This window comes from Cetorhinus maximus, chromosome 22 (genome assembly GCF_964194155.1).
Source record: "Cetorhinus maximus chromosome 22, sCetMax3.hap1.1, whole genome shotgun sequence".
NCBI classification, from domain to species: Eukaryota; Metazoa; Chordata; class Chondrichthyes; order Lamniformes; family Cetorhinidae; genus Cetorhinus; species Cetorhinus maximus.
In genome coordinates this window covers 5,849,167-5,863,794 of record NC_135900.1, presented here as the reverse complement: position 1 = coordinate 5,863,794, position 14,628 = coordinate 5,849,167, and positions in this window count along the sequence as shown.

Sequence of the window (14,628 nt, the reverse complement as noted above, 5' to 3'; positions counted from 1 at the left end):
ACTATTTACCACCCCACCAATTTTCATGTCACCCGTGAACTTACTAATCAACCCTCCTACGTTCAAGTCTAAATCGTTTATATATACCACAAACAGCAAGGGATCCAACACTGATCCCTGTGGAACCCCACTGGACACAGGTACCCAGTCACAAAAACCCCCCTCGACCTTCACCCTCTGCTTCCTGCCACTCAGTCAATTCTGGATCCAATTTGCCAAATTGCCTTGGACCCCATGGGCTCTTACCTTCGTTATCAGTCTCCCATGTGGGACCTTATCAAAAGCCTTGCTGAAGTCCAAGTAGACTCCGTCAAATGCATTGCCCTCATCTACACACCTGGTCACCTCTTCGAAAAATTCAGTCAAATTGGTCAGACATGACCTCCCCTTAACAAAACCATGCTGACTGTGCTTGATTAATCCCTGCCTCTCCAAGTGTAGATTAATTCTGTCCCTCAGAATTGCTTCCAGTAGTTTCCCCACCACTGAGGTTCAGGATTTTGACCCAGTGATGGTGAAGGAACAGCAATATAATTGGTTGTAAAGCGCTTTGGGATGTTACGGGAGGTTTTGAGAGTCATTGCGGCAATACAATTAATTTCTTTTTCCATGTTTCTACGCTGAAGACAACATAGGTTGATAAGCAATGTCAGGAACATGCGAATGCTTTAATACAACAGAATGCTCACAATTCCTTACAACATGTACACCTGTCAGACTGTGACTAAATTCAATTAATTATATCAAGGACTTCCCGTGCCGGTTAACTAGAACTTGGGACATGGTAAATGAGTTCTCATGCAGTTAACAACTGCCAAACTCCAGGAGCTCTGAGAGAGGCCAGAATAGTCAAAAGTTATTATCATGCTTGATGTACCTTGTGGATAAAGCAAAATACCAAAAATAAGACAGTGAGAGGAAATGTGGCGGCGCTGTGATAAAGTATCATTGGCAACCCAGGGGAATGTTAAACCCTTTCACATTGGGAGGCTGCATCAGAATACACAATTGGAAGTACATCATGAGAAGCAGTCCAAATGTATCCGGAGAATGACAATATCATTCAATTGCTTCCAACGAGAATTAGACAAAACCCTATCAATAAGTCAAGATTCATTGGATCTCTACTTAAAGAGGAAAAACAAATCACAAGAATATGAGGAGCGGGCTGGAGACTGGGATAATAAGGAACAGAAAACAGGTGCATGATGGGCCAAATAGTCTTTTGTGCTGTAAGACTCTGATTTGGTGATTCTAATCCTGTGTTTAACAGCAATTATTATCAGGGCTCATGTTGATTTAGTCCAATCCAGGCCCAAGCATTTGGTGTGATTGTCCACTTTTCCCAAGTTCTTACAAGAGGTGATGAACCTTTGTTTTTTCTTTATTCTTTCATGGGATGTGGGTGTCACTGGCAAGTCCAGCATTTGTTGCCCATCCTATGTTAGTCTTGAACTGAGCAGTTTGCTGGGCCATTTCAGAGGGCAGTTAAGAGTCAACCACATTGCTGTGGGTCTGGAGTCACATGTAGGTCAGACCGGGTAAGGATGGCAGATTTCCTTCCCTAAATGGCAATGATGAACCAGATGGGTTTTTAACAACAATTGATGATAATTTCATGGTCACCATTACTATAATTCCAGATTTATTAACTGAATTTAAACTCCACCAGTTGCCATGGTGGGATTTGACCCCATGTCGCCAGAGCATTAGCCTGGATTGCTAGTCCAGTTACATTGTCACGAAACCGCCGTCTTCCAAGAATAATTTAGCCAAATTTAGCTGCAACACATCGCAAAGTGTTTTTCATGTAAAGAGAATAACATCTTCTCCCTTTCTGATACAGTGAAGGTCACTCTATCTGCTGCTGAGTGGCACTTTGATTGATCAATTAACTGCATAATTTTTCAGACACTAGACTTGACCATCTAAGGTTAAGCGGATGTCCTGCTGTGAGGACTGAGTGACTGTGAAAGTTACACAGGGAACAGGAAGGGTTGGTAAAATTATGCCTGTAAGCGTCAGCTGTGGCTTTGTGAGCCACCATCCCACATGATTAAATGCCACCTACACCCCCCCTCCCTCACCCAACTCCCTCCCTACCCCTCCCCCCTTCCCCTCTTCCCCCCTCCCCCTTCCCTCCTTCCCCCTCCCCTTCCCCCCTTCCCCCCTTCCCCCTCCCCCCTTCCCCTTCCCCCCTCCCCCTTCCCTCCTTCCCCCTCCCCCCTTCCCCCCATCCCCTTCCCTCCTTCCCCCTCCCCGCTTCCCCCCTTCCCCCTCCCCCTTCCCCCTTCCCCCCTCCCCCTTCCCTCCTTCCCCCTCCCCCTTTCCCCCCTTCCCCCTCCCCCTTCCCTCCTTCCCCCCTTCCCCCCTTCCCCCCTCCCCCCGCCCTCCCCTTCCCCTCTCGCCCCTCCCACCCCTCCCCCTTCCCCCCCACCCTTTCCCCCCTCCCCGCTACCCTTTCCCCCCACCTCCCACCCCCCACCCTTTCCCCCCCTCCCCCACACCCTTTCCCCCCTCCCCCTACCCTTTCCCCCCACCCCCACCCTTTCCCCCCCTCCCCCACACCCTTTCCCCCCCTCCTCCACACCCTTTCCCCCCTCTCTCCCCACCCTTTCCCCCTCCCCCCACCCTCCCCCCTCCCCCCACCCTTTCCCCCTCCCCCCCACCCTTCCCCCCTGCCCCCCACCCTTCCCCCCTCCCCCTCCCCCTCCCCTCCCCCCTCCCCCTCCCCTCCCCCCACCCTCCCCCCACCCTCCCCTCTCCCTCCCACACCTCCCCCCTCCCTCCCACACCTCCCCCCTCCCTCCCACACCTCCCCCTCCCTCCCACACCTCCCCCTCCCTCCCACACCTCCCTCCCCTCCCCTCCCCCCTTCCCCCTCCCCCTTCCCTCTCTCCCCTTCCCCCTTTCCCCCTTCCCCCTCCCCCCTTCCCTCCTCCCCCCTTCCCCCCTCCCCCCCTCTCCCCCCTCCCCTCCCTCCCCTCCCCCCTCCCCCCCGGTGAAAGGTGAAAGCAACAATTCATACTGTATGTGAAGGATGTGCTGATTGGTTGGCAAGTGGCATTGCCATGGAGAATGTACTACTGATGATGACTGCCAGTTAACTGCTAGGCATTGTTTGAAATCTAAACCAGGCAGCTTGACTCTGATTGGTCAAGGCATTTGCCTGAGGAACGAGTCAGCGAATGGCTGTCGCTTATTTTGTTTAGCGTTTATTAAGAATATGAGCAGCAGAATTTTGGATGACCTCAAGTTTACAGAGCACAGGGATGTGGGAGCCCAGTCAGGAGGGCATCGGAATAATCAAATTTAGAGGTAACAAAAGCATAAACATTTCAACAGCAGGTGGGTTGAGACAGGGACGGATTGGCCGCTGCTCCAGAGATAGTGATTGATAGATGGAAGGATTTTGAAGTAGAGTAGAAGACATTGAAGGAAAAATTAAATACTGTGATGTCAAGAGGAGATTGTAGGGTTTTGCTGGGTGGTTGGCCTGAGGTGGGTGGCTGAGGTGCCTTCCTTGTCTGTATTTAACTTGTGAAGGCAGCATCATAAGCACAATGATCGGTTTGCACTGATTAATTGTTAGGCATTGTCACCTCTGGAGCTACATCATTCTTCAGACCTGATGCACGAAAGCCATCATCATCGAGGAGTGGGGAGCCCCTCGAAATGTCAGCATCGATTAACGTTAATCACAGCACCCTTCACATTTCGACACGCCAACAGCAAATGCCGACATCAACAAAACAGAATCCCCTCAGGGTAATAGCACTGGAACATCTCCAGGTTCATCTAAGCTGTTTCCCAACAAAACTTCAATGGAACAGAAATATAAATGCTGATCCCTCAGGCAAGTTGCAGTAATGGCAAGTCAACAAACGCGTCTTGTTGCATATCATCAGCAAATGTAAAAACGCGCCCATCCAGTGAACATGTCAAACAGCAGATGGGTACTTTCCTCCACTTTAATAGCACAGAGAGCATCTGAAGGTGAAAACAAAGCCAAGACCCTTAGTTCATTTTTATTTTAATAGCAGGGCTTTTTCATCAACTGGAAGGACAATTATTTGCAGCAATGATTGTATCAGTCGATAGCAGATTAGTTAATAATAACTAACCACCTCATGAGTAGCGTCAGGATAATATATCTGAAACTCTGGTTTCTCCAGGTTATCAATTTATAGCATTAAGAATTCTTACTCTTTTATGAAGAAGAAATGAACTGTCCATCAGTGAATCATTATCAAGAATTATGGCTAATTTAACACCCGTTCAATTTTTATTCTGTCCATATTCAGGGTAGGGGGGTGAGATGGTGGCGTGTGGTAATACCCGGATTACCAGTCACCATTGTAATGAGAAAAATAGAGAACAGGGTTCATGCATTGACATAGCTTTGTTTGTCCCGACTCTTCACAGAGATAGGGTTTGTGATGGTTCCGTTTGTGAGAATCACAGCTTGCATATCATCACGGAGTAAGCAGAGGTTGGTGACAAATTTCTGAAGGCAGCCAAATTTGAGGAAGATATTCCATAAGCCTCCATGCTGACAAAAGACTTTCGTGAGGTCAAAGAAGGCCACATACAGTTGCCGCGCAGTGACGACCATGTCTCTGGTGCCTCTCGATGGGCAAAAATCGCGCCGTGACTCTGGAAGGAGCATATCAGTCACTGGGAGGAGGTGATTGAATGTGCCTCTTGAGACAAACAGGGCCACACCCTTGTGAAGAAGGCGAAGTTGTGATGTCTGAAGAGACCCTTGTAGTCTTGTGGCCTATTAACAAACATCCAGCCGACTGCAGAAATCAGGTCAGTCAGATGAAGACAGTTTAACAGCTTGTTAAGAATCCTGACTGATTAAATGCTATAGACTCTGACCCTTCATGTTCCCAAACCAGGACTGAGGACCCAAATGTTCCCTGGATTCTTTATTCCAACAATCACTCTCACTAGTGACTACCTTTCCAAACAGAGCAAAAGCAACATTGGGTTTAGCCATGAGAAGAGAATTGAATCGAATCCTAGTAATGTTAAGAGTTACCTCTCTCTCCTCCCATAAGCCACACTTTAAATCCTACCTCTTTTTCAAAACCTTTGCTCATCTGCCATAATATCTCCTGATGTGTCATGTTTTATTTTAATATCATTTCTGTGAAGCACTTCACTGTTAACCCTGTTTCTCTCCCCACAGGTGCTGCCAGACCTGTTGAGTATTCCCAACATTTTCTGTCGTTATGTATTCTTACTTGTTCCAGCTCTGGGTCTTTTCTATCACCAAGAAACGATTTGGAGGGTTAGCTTGTGTGTCGTTCAAGGGAAATGATCAAGTTTGTCATTGTCTCACTTGGTGAGGAGAGTTAGTTTCCAGCTTTTATATCCGATGTGATGTTGCGTACAGAACAAATAACTCAAGTTTTACACTTTGTGACCAGACTGAAGATTGTCCTTTGCGGCGTCAAACTTGATTTCAGGGTAGAGGAGGAAAATGAATAATTTGATAGGAAAACCATCTTGGGTTTCTGAAACTGAATGACATTAAATCGAATCAGTTTATTCAGTACATAGGTTTTCATTATTTACTCACTTGACAACTATTTTTGTTTTAAATAGTTACATAAGAAAACGAGGCCAGTTTTGAAACTAAGTGACAGAGGCATCTAGTGAGTGCCTCTGGGTGGGGTGTATGTGTGCACTATCCCTCTCGATGAAGCGACACACTCATTAATGAAGTAACAGCGGGAAAGGCTCCTCAACTATCATCCAGCAAATTAAAACGGACAGCACTCCGATCAATAAATATCTGTGAAAAAGGTTGTGACCAAAGCAAAACCTTGGCTGAATCTTTGGTGCTATTTTCCCACACAAAAAAAATATTGCCTTGCAATAAATTTGGTAACCAATAGCCAACTGACATACTGGGGAATGTGTAGATTTTTATTTATTCTTCCATGGGACGTGGGCGTCGCTGGCAAGGCCAGCATTTGTTAGCCATCCCTAATTGCCCTTAAACTGAGAAACTTGCTAGCCCATTTCAGGGGGCAGTTAAGAGTCAACCACATTGCTGGTGGCCTGGAGTCACATGTAGGCCAGGCCAGACAAGAATGGCAGATTTCCTTCAGTAAGCCAGATGGAGTTTTACAACAATCAATGATAGCTTCACGGACAGAATTACTGAGGCTAGTTTTCAATTCCAGATTTTGTTAGTTGAATTTAACTATACCAGGTGCCAGGATTTGAACACACCTCCACAGAGCATTAACCTGGGCCTCGGGATTACTAGTCCAGTGACATTACCACTACATCAACATATCCGGCAAGCCAAGGTTGGTTTTGAATTTGAGAGCTGAATATTGGCTCTTGATGGTGATATCTGTTTCAGAACAGATCATCAGTTACATCTGAAAATAGCATTGTCCATCATTCACAAGGCATCACCTAAGAGGAAATGGATGTTAATCCATGATTTTGAAGTATCTGAACCACTTGTTGAGTTTCATGTAGACATCAAGGCAGGTGCCAGAGAATGCACTCAAAGCAAACAGGGGTCATGGGTGGCGGATTAAGAACATCCATGTAAACATATGAATTAAGAGCAGAAGTAGACCACTCAGCCCTTCAAGCCTTCTCCGCCACTCAATAAGATTATGGCTAATCTGACTGTAACCTCCCACCAAAGCCCGATAACCTTTCAGCCCCTTGTTTATCAAGAATCTATCTAGCTCTGCCTTGAAGACATTCAAAGACTCTGCTTCCACCACCTTTTGATGAAGTGAGTTCCAAAGACTCATTGCCCTCTGAGAGAAAAAAATTCTTCTCATCTCAGATTTAAATGGGCGACCCCTTATTTTTAAACAGTGCCCCCTAGTTCTCGATTCTCCCACAAGAGGAAACATCCTCTCCACATCCACCCTGTCAAGACCCCTCAGGATCTCATGTGTTTCAATCAAGTCACCTCTTCTAAACTCTAGCGGATAAAAGCCTAGCCTGTCCAAACTTTCCTCATAAGACAACCCGCCCATTCCTTGTATTAGTTTAGTAAATCTTCTTTGAACTGCTTTTAATGCATTTACATCCTTCCTTAAATAAGGAAACCAATACTCTACACTGTACCCTAGAGGTGTAGGTGTTTACAGATAGTTGACAGCTTTTAAAATTTCACCCCTCTCCTAATATTACTCAGTTCTGCTGAAGGGTCATGAGGACTCGAAACGTCAACTCTTTTCTTCTCCGCCGATGCTGCCAGACCTGCTGAGTTTTTCCAGGTAATTCTGTTTTTGTTTTAAAATTCTCATCCTTGTTCTCAAATTCCTTCATGGTCACATCCTTTTTTATTTCCACCAACCCTCCAAGATCTCTACCCTTCTCTAATTCTGGCCTCTTGTACACCCTCAATTTTAATCGTTCTACCTTTGGTAACCGTGTCTTCAGTTGCCTGGGCCCTAAGCTCTAGAATTCCCTCCCTATACCTCTCCAGCTCTGTACCTCACTTTCCTCTTTTAAGGCACTCCTTAAAGCCTGTCTCTTTGAGTAAACTTTTGGTCGCCTGTCCTAATATCTCCCTCTGTGTCTCAGTGTCAATTTTTGTTCAATTGCGCTCCTGTGAAGCATCTTGGGATGTTTTACCATCTTGAAGGCGCCATACAAATGCAGGTTGTTGTTATCTTTGAGCAGTCATTGGCGGGACAGAGTAGTGGTATGGCACAGTGATTGAGGTGCTGAGTGTAGTGCTATCTTGTCATAAAGGTAGGTGACTTTGACTGAGTTATTGACAGTGTAAGAATGAGCATCTGTCCAGTGATTAAGTATCAATCACAGAATCACAGAATTGTTACAGTGCAGGAGGAGGCCATTCGGCCCATCGTGTCTGCACTGGCTCTCGGAATAAACAATTCACTTTGTGCCATTTTCTTGCCTTCTCCCTATAACCCCTGCACATTCTTCCTTTTCAGATAACAGCAAATCCCTTTTGAAGGCCTCGATTGAACCTGCCTCTGCCACATTCTCAGGCAGTGCACTCTACACCTTAACCACTTGCTGTGGGAACATTTTTTTCTCATATCACTTTTGCCTCTTTTGCCAATTACTCTAAATCCATGTCCTCTTGTTCTCCATCCTTTCACTAGTGGGAAAAGTTTCTCCCTATCTACTCTGCCCAAACTCCTCATGATTTTGAATACCTCTATCAAACCTCTTCTCAGCCTTCTCTTCTCCAAGTAAAACTGTCCTAACCTCTCCAATCCACCTTCATAACTGAAGTTTCTCATCTCTGGAACCAATCCCGTGAATCTTTTCTGCACTCTCTCCAATGCCTTCACATCCTTCCTAAAGCATGGCACCCAGAACTGGACGCAATACCCCAGCTGAGGCAGAACTGGTGTCCTATACAACTTACATAATCCTCCTTGCTCTTGTACTCAATGCTCCTATTAATAAAGCCCAGGATGCTTGATTAACCCCTCTGTCGACCTGTCCTACCACCTTCAATGATTTATGCACATTTGCACCCAGGTCCCTCTGCTCTTGCACCCCCTTTAGAATTGTACATTTTATTTTATATTGTCTATCTATATTCTTCCTACCAAAATGAATCACTTCACACTTTTCTGCACTGAACTGCATCTGCCACTGTCCACCCATCCCACCAACTTGTCTATGTTCTTTTGAAGTTCTACATTGTCCTACAGTTCACAATACCTCCAAGATTCATATCATTCACATAGGGGCTACATTGGTAACTCAATCGCTGTACAGTGGTCATTTTAACATTGCAAAATGGTGTAAAATGGACAACAGTGTATGAACGGCCTGCTGTACACCCTGCTGATTTCTTTTTCCAAATGAAAGATACGTGTTCAGTGCTCATGAATATCCTCCAAAAATCCAAAATTTGCACAACACAGACCAACCTTAGTTTTGGAAATCCTGGTCCCTGGTCCAAAGTCACAGTGCAAAGTGCAGGGATATGCAGCAACATCTTGGGCTGCATTTTCCCCCCTGTGCGGGAGCGGGCGTGGGCGGGCGGATTCCCGATCGGCGCCCCCAGTCGGGGACGGGCCACCATTTTACGTGGGCGGGCCAATGAAGGCCCGTCCAGAATGACGAGCGCTTGGAAGCGCTGAGCGCTCCCTGTGCGGGCGGAGGGAAGGGATTCCCTGAGATGGGAGTTCGCTCTTTCACAAATGCGCGCGAAAGAGCACACAGATCTCGCTGAGGCAAAACGCTGCCTCAGGGAAATCGTTGGAAGCTTTAAAAATGTTTTAAAGGGTAGAAATAATTTTCCTGACATGCCCCCTCGTGTGACACTGTCACATGGGCTGGGACACGTCCATCACTTTCATTTAAAAATATTCTGAAATGTTTAAATCCCTCATGAAACCTCATCCCGCCCGTGGATGAGGCTTCATGCTTTTTTGGAAGGCCGCCTGGGCTCTTCGCCTGCCCGCCCACCTTAAGGTTGGACGGGCAGGTCCATTAATCATTTCAATTACTTTTTTAGTGTCCTTAATAGGCCGTTGACAGGTCGGCGGGTGCACAGCCAAGTTGGCTGCGCGTCCGCCGAACTGAAAATCTAAATGACGTGGGGGGACATCGGGACGAACACCTGATGTCACCCAGCGTCATTTTACACATCAGCAAGCGGGCCCCGCCCCCACTCACCGACCGGAAAAGCTGACCCTCCTACCTTCCATAAAAGAAGACTTGCATTTACAAAGCACATTTCATGACCACCAAACATCCCAAAGTGCTTTACAGCCAATGAAGTATATTTGAAAGGTAGTCACTGTTGTAATGTAGAGAATGGGTCAAACAATTTGTGTATAACAAGTCCCCACGTTGAGATAATTGCCAGATCGTAAGTTTTTAGTGATGTTGATTGAGGCATAAATATGGCCAGGACACTGGGGACAACTCCCCAGGTCTTCTTCAGAATAGTGCCAAGGGATCTTTTACATCCCCTGGAGTTGAACACCTCCAACATTGCAGCAGCCTATGGGAGTATCAGACTTGATTGTTACATCAAGCTCTGGAGTGGAATTGAACCCATAGCCTTGTGATTTAGGGACAAGTTTTCTATCAATTAGACCACAGTTGATACAGAAGAAATCTGTAATTAGATCTTGTGGTATGAGAAGCCTTATCGCATTGTACAGAAGTCTGACACAGTGCATGGTAGCACAACAGAGATCAGCAATCTTCTTTATTGATTTGTTTCATACGAGCTCATTCAGGTTTGAAAGTTGTAGAGATATTTAATAATATTGTTTGCTTTTTTAGGGGAGATCGGAGCAGAAAATCATTGTCACTAAAATTGGAGAGTTGGCGTTGGAGGGGAATTAACAGCAGAATAAATCAGACACAGGTTTTGGACGGAGTCGGACTAATGGGGAGAGAGTCCATGATACAACAATCAAACAGGAAGCTTTTGATATGGATTTATACACATGTAATATGTTTAAGGGTAACCTGCTTGACTAAACTTGGTAAATAAATATATTTCCTTAGACCTTCAAATTTATCTCATTATATAATGCAGGAGGACTCATCTAAATCAATTAATGGAAATGTTTTGAAGGTCAATGAAACTGGCCCCTATCTGCTACAACAGTGCAATTTCTTATACCCCTGTTGTGCAATGACCTTATCATGGAATCCAATCGTTCACTGTTGCTTTATTCTCCTTTCTCCATTGTTCCCTTTAGTTGCAGTACTGATGCTTAAAGCTGTTCAAGACATTTCAGTCAGTGGCTGAAAAAACTCAATTTAAGATTGTGCAACATGTTTTAGTCAAGTTTGTACAGGGCTGTATGATCCACTGGATCCACCACCAGGAAAATCCTCTGGGATCCAGGTTGAACAAACGGACAAAGCACTGTTGAGGCAGGAGTGACCAGTTGGAACACCACTGCAGCCCACCAACAAGGGAGGGTGGCTGCTCCCATCTCCAGGTGCATCAGAGCAAGTGGGAACCAAAGATATGGGGGGTGCTCTCCCACTGATGCCCACAAACTCTAGCAGGGGGTTTTGGTTTCAGAGGGTAGCAGTGGGTTTGATCCCAGGGCAAGGGCCGAGATAACAGCCCAAGGAATCTTACACAAAGATAAGTGTATCATTCTCAGCGTGTAAGCAAAGAGCCCAAATTGATGTTTATCTAAAAGGAAGGCAGAAAATGCTGGAAATACTCAGCCGTGCAGCCAGCAACCAGGAGAGAGAAACAGAGTTGATGTTTCAAGTTGATGACCCTCCATCAGAATTTATAGAAGCTCATGATTTAGCAACCTCTGATCAAGAAAATCTCTAACTTCTTCCAGTTCCAATGATAGGCCATTGACCTGCCTTGCCACAGGTGTTGCCAGACCCGCTGAGTATTTCCAGCTTATTTCAGGGTTAACAGCACCTGCACTATTTTGCTTTTGTGTTGTGGCGATGTATATTTGATTGCTGAGGTATGGATTGAAATAAATTGCTCTCTTCAGTTTTCCCTTGAAATCCCATTGTGTAGTGAAAGGCGAGCTTTCATTAAACTCCTCAAGAAAGATTAAAATCATCAGTCAGTAGATAAACTGTTTTAATAAGTTTTGTTTTTAAAAAGTTGCTGTTGTTATTGTTGGCGTTGTTAAAGCAGGCTCCTCGGGGTGAGGAACTAATGATTTCCAAAACCTTTAGTGGCTCTGTCGCCCTGTAGTGAGTCTAGCTCCTTTGAGCACCATGGAACCTGGAGGCTACAAACTCTGTTTTGGATCAGGTTTGTGATTGAACTGGTGAGCCCTGGATCATCCGTGTTTGTGACTGCTCTGATCTGAATATCTCTTTTGGGATCCAACTAAATATCCAGTCAAAGACCCCAGCCACACGGAGTCACTAGGCTTGCTAAATCCACGCAGGACTAAGTAGAATATCGCAGTGTTGCTGTGGTACTTCGAAGGGTCACAGCAGATGTTTTGAAGAGATGAAGAGTCAATTCTAAAGGCAAGTTACTGACTGCAAATGGAAGTCAGCAGAAGATTAATCCTAAGGATCCCTGATGGAGCACCTTAGCAGATGCTGCATGAAGCTGGTGCTAAAAGAACTGTTTGGCTCTGAGGAGAAACCTCCTTTGATGATAGCATTTCAGGAGGCTTGGCTATCAAAACTAATAGCAAAGCAGTGAGAAAGGCAAGGCCATAACTGGTGCCCATAGCTTTTCTATAATATCGTAATGAACCCCACACACCAGTTACCTACTCTGCAGCAGCCTCACGCTTTGTGTCTATTCACCCCAACTCCAATGTCATCCAGTTTCTAAGACTTAGAGCTTCCTGCTCTGATTGTCCTTAACATTTTTGAACTCTACTTTCCAAATTCTCCAAGCTTTTGAATAGTCCCAGGGTCAGTGTGGGAAGTGTGAGATGAATAATCAACTAATTCCTGTTTGAGCTCATTGTTGGATGTTTGTTTGAGCTCTGCCATTGTTCTAAGCGCAGTTAAATATTAGCGGGGAAAGGTGTTTCATTAGTGCAAGTCTCCAGCAATAGCTTTAGCTCAAAGCCCTGTGTTAAATGTACATTATTCCTCAGCCATGCCCTTACGCCTAGGGAAGATTGAACGGAAGCTTTTATCTACTTCCATCTGCAGCAGGAGGTTTGGAAAGTCACATTTGAAGACGAGGTACTATGGTGGTGTGTTTCAGCAGGTGCTCAGTGCTCTGAGGCAGACTGAGTAGAATAAAAGCAATTCTGGAAACTAAAAGCAAACTCTATCATTGACTAAAAACAGAATTACCTGGAAAAACTCAGCAAGTCTGGCAGCATCGGCGGAGAAGAAATCAGTCAACGTTTCGAGCCCTCATGGCCCTTCAGCAGAACTGAAGCATAGTTTCAACAAGGGAGAAATATAAATTGGTTTAAGGTGGGTGGGGGGGAAGAGACACATTGAGGGTGTGGTGTGAGCAGATAATCAAAAGATGTCAGAGACAAAAGGGTCAAAGAGGTGTTGAAGGTGGTGGTCTTTGTCTGAGAAAAGTGCTAATTAAGAATGCAAGACAGGATATTCAAAGTACAGCTCTAGTGGGGGTGGGGTGGAAAGACTAAAGGTTTTAGTTTTAGATTTAAAAATAATGGAAATAGGTGGGGAAAGAAGAATCTATATAAATTATTGAAAAAAAAGGCGGGTGGGGGGGGGAAAAGAAACGGGGTGGGGATGGGGGGAGGGGGAGTTTAAGATCTAAAGTTGTTGAATTCAATATTCAGCCCAGAAGGCTGTAAAGTGCCTAGTCGGAAGATGAGGTGCTGTTCCTCCAGTTTGCGTTGGGCTTCACTGGAACAATGCAGCAAGCCAAGGACAGACATGTGGGCAAGAGAACAGGGTGGAGTGTTAAAATGGCAAGCGACAGGGAGGTTTGGGTCTTTCTTGCGGACAGACCGCAGGTGTTCCGCAAAACGGTCGCCCAGTTTGCGTTTGGTCTCTCCAATGTAGAGGAGACCGCATTGGGAGCAACGAATGCAGTAGACTAAGTTAGGGGAAATGCAAGTGAAATGCTGCTTCACTTGAAAGGAGTGTTTGGGCCCTTGGACGGTGAGGAGAGAGGAAGTGAAGGGGCAGGTGTTGCATCTTCTGCGTGGGCATGGGGAGGTGCCATAAGTGGGGGTTGAGGAGTAGGGGGTGATGGAGGAGTGGACCAGGGTGTCCCGGAGGGAACGATCCCTACGGAATGCCGTCAAGGGGGGTGAAGGGAAGATGTGTTTGGTGGTGGCATCATGCTGGAGTTGGCGGAAATGGCGGAGGATGATCCTTTGAATGCGGAGGCTGGTGGGGTGATAAGTGAGGACAAGGGGGACCCTATCATGTTTCTGGGAAGGAGGAGAAGGCGTGAGGGAGGATGCGCGGGATATGGGCCGGACACGGTTGAGGGCCCTGTCAACGACCGTGGATGGAAAACCTCGGTTAAGGAAGAAGGAGGACATGTCAGAGGAGCTGTTTTTGAAGGTAGCGTCATCAGAACAGATGCGACGGAGGCGAAGGAACTGAGAGAATGGGATGGAGTCTTTACAGGAAGCGGGGTGTGAGGAGCTGTAGTCGAGGTAGCTGTGGGAGTCGGTAGGCTTGTAATGGATATTGGTGGACAGTCTATCATCAGAAATTGAGACAGAGAGGTCAAGGAAGGGAAGAGAAGTGTCAGAGATGGACCATGTGAAGATGATGGAGGGGTGGAGATTGGAAGCAAAATTAATAAATTTTTCCAGGTCCCGACGAGAGCATGAAGCAGCACCGAAGTAATCATCGATGTACCGGAGAAAGAGTTGTGGGAGGGGGCCGGAGTAGGACTGGAACAAGGAATGTTCCACATACCCCATAAAGAGACAGGCATAGCTGGGGCCCATGCGGGTACCCATAGCCACACCTTTTATTTGGAGGAAGTGAGAGGAGTTAAAGGAGAAATTGTTCAGTGTGAGAACAAGTTCAGCCAAACGGAGGAGAGTAGTGGTGGATGGGGATTGTTGGGGCCTCTGTTCAAGGAAGAAGCTAAGGGCCCTCAGACCATCCTGGTGGGGGATGGAGGTGTAGAGGGATTGGACATCCATGGTGAAGAGGAAGCGGTTGGGGCCAGGGAACTGGAAATTGTTGATGTGACGTAAGGTGTCAGAG